Consider the following 2,986-nt stretch of genomic DNA (forward strand, 5'->3'; position numbering starts at 1 on the left):
CTATCTATCTATCTATCTATCTATCTATCTATCTATCTATCTATCTATCTATCTACCTACCTACCTACCTGTCTGCCTACCTACCTACCTACCTACCTACCTATCTGTCTGTCTATCAACTTACCTATCTGTCTGTCTATCAACCTATCAGTCTGTCTCCATTTGGGAACAACCCGAGCTGTGCGAGGTTCATTCTACAGACTAACAAAGGTACACAATACAATAATGTTCACCATAATAATATGGGATTCGAAGTTATGCAAATTACATACATGGCGAGAAGCCAACATAATTTACTTCAAGGACGCCAGAGCAGACAGAAGAAGAGGAAAGTGAAGTCTTATCAGAATGGAAATTAATTCTCTCTTCCTTCTCAATCCTCCAATCTTCCTCACCGGCAGCTTTTGCTGGGGACTCTATCTAGGCAGGAGCCTTGGAGCCGATGAGTTGAGGAGTGGATTAGATCTGTATTGTGAGAAGCTTTGTAAGCGGACGCCCTTCCCGCCCCGCTGACTTGTGTTTCGTCATGGAGTGACAAATCACACTTTCTTCCTCGCTTTTGTAGTCTGAAAACTGCTTATTATAGGGCGAAAGCATTTCCTGTGCTCACACAATATGTTTTGTTTTCTTGTCTGGGTGTGCCTCGAGATTGCTCAGCACTCAAGCCTGTAGTAGTGTGTGCGGAAATGCTGGGGGAACAATGCGGGACAATTTATACCGGGGTGTTGCAGGGACTCAAGTTATTGTACAGAGAGTTGAGGGGGAATTTTCCATTGTCTAGCGTCGTGTCTTTGATTCTGTGTGTTTTTCATTTACATGTGGAGTGGGGGAAGAGGCATTCTTGCCTTCGGCTTGTAATGCATAGGGTTTGTCTAGTGTTGTGTTCGTCTGTGTGAGCCAAGTTTATGCAAGGTGTGCCAAAGGGGAGCCTGGATATTATATCCTGTGTAAAGGGGGTGAAAAGGTGGGGAGGGAGGAGGAGAAGTAGAGAAAAGGGGAGAGGGGGTAAAGTGAAGGAGGGGGTGAAGGGGAAGAGAGAAAGGGGAGATGAAGAGGAAGGAAAGGAAGAGGGAATGGGGTGGGGTTGTTGGGGGGGGGGGAGGGGATTGAATGCTATTCATCGTAATGGACTCGTATGTCAAATTGCTTTCAGGGGATATTTAGAAGCCATAGAACTGAGGACGCTCGCAACTATTGTTCCTCCCTAGTTGCTTTGAAGGCGTTGGCCATTACTGCGCTCCAACAGTTTTACCTGTCAGTTAGATACTTGTGTTGAAAGTATGCGCTTACAGCAGTTTGGAAAGACAATGATGACAAGAGGGGATGGGGATAATCTCAAATATAGCAGGCTGTACCTAATCATTAAATGTCAGTGAACTAGTTCACTTAAAGCCCGCCATGTTTAGTTTAACAAATGATACAAAATCGGGTTACTCACACCTATTTTAGAAATCCCTAAACAGGAATACTTGACTGTACTTTACTTTTACTTCTTCTGGTATCTTCTGGTAAACAGGAATGCCCACTGAAAACACATTTTTGTGGCCACCTGGTTCTCCTCCCCCTCCCCCTTCTCTCCCCTCCCCTCTTCTCTTTATTTTCATTCGAGGTATAAGGGATAATCGATTGCGAGTTTTTCATCCCATGATGCTAGAGGTTTTTCTTTACTTATTATGTACTTTTTGGTAAAATTTAATTACTCGACGAAATAATTATCATGTCAGACTGGCCTACTCTGTTTTAGTTGTACTGTCCCTAGTGGCAGAAATACTTTAACTCACTTTTAGGTAAATCAAACGTGCAAAGATGAAATTGTATAAGGATTGAGTACCCCCCAAAAAAGAAAAGAACATTCTTTCCCTGCGGCGGGTGGATTTACATCTCTGAAACGGTCCCATCAGCCCGTAGACCAGAAACCCTTTGAGATTCAGATTTATGGGCCCAAAAGTCTATTGTCTACACTGGCGGGGCGTTCATGCAGTGCCCCGGCTCAATCTCGTCTGCCAGGGTCTGCAGTACAGACACCCCATACATTTGGGTAGCTCGTGAGCTCCCATTTCCCGAAAAGGCGTCCGGTAATGGGTAGAGGCCATGAGGCCATTATTAGAGGCACGCACAAGCGAGTGCAGTCGACAGACTAACTGCACGGATGGTCTCTTATAGGGTCTATGCCGTGGTCTGGGGAGGAAGGAGAAGGAGTGAGAGTGTGGGTGGGGGAGGGGGGGGTTGACAGCTTGGTTCTGGACTCTTGGCAGACTTTTGCTGTTGTTGTTGACATTGCTGCTTTTCTTCTTCTTCTCTTCCTCTTCCTTCTCGTCCTCCCACCCTCACTCCTCCCTTTTGCTTCTGCTCTTCTTCCTCCTCACCCCCTCTCTTCCTTCTCTTCCTCCCTCCCCTCCCTCCCCTTCCTCCCCCTCCTCTCTTCCTTCTCTTCCTCCCTCCCTTTGCCCCCCCTCCTCCCTCTCCTTATCCCCAATCTCCTCTTTCTCTGCATAAATATTGCGTCTAGGCCCCGCAAGTTGTGGACTATAAATTCTTCATCCGATAATGCAACATTTTCACTTAGTTGACTTAGGTATACTGCACTGATAGGGCCGTTTTCACCAACTACTAAGATAGAGTCAAATTATCCACTAATTGTTCCTGAATGAATTGTGGATCACACCAGGTGCTGTGACACGTGACCTTCCTCACTCGTTTCCTTCCCATGTCAGCTTGGCCTACAACGTTCCTGTCTCTTTCATTCTCCGGTGACATCTTACTTCACAACGTTACCACTTTTCCCTGAGACTGAGACACACCCTCCTTTACTTGCTTCTCTTCCTCCCCTGAGGCACACCCCTCTCTTTTTCTCAGTTTCTTTCTCTCACTCTCTCCCCATCTCTCCCCTTCTCCCCCCCCTTTTTCTCTTTCTCTCTCTCTCTCTGTGTCTCTCTCTCTAAACTCTCCTTTTCTCAATAGTCTTTAGCTCACTCCCTAATCATAT

At 46.1% G+C, this 2,986-nt stretch overlaps 1 protein-coding gene across 1 annotated transcript in view; it reads left to right on the forward strand.

The window, feature by feature from the left end:
- Positions 1 to 2,986, forward strand: part of LOC101851775 — a gene marked incomplete in the record, with an annotated part of 239,242 nt that overhangs the window by 135,058 nt on the left and 101,198 nt on the right.

Source organism: Aplysia californica, unplaced genomic scaffold (genome assembly GCF_000002075.1).
Source record: "Aplysia californica isolate F4 #8 unplaced genomic scaffold, AplCal3.0 scaffold00001, whole genome shotgun sequence".
NCBI lineage: Eukaryota > Metazoa > Mollusca > Gastropoda > Aplysiida > Aplysiidae > Aplysia > Aplysia californica.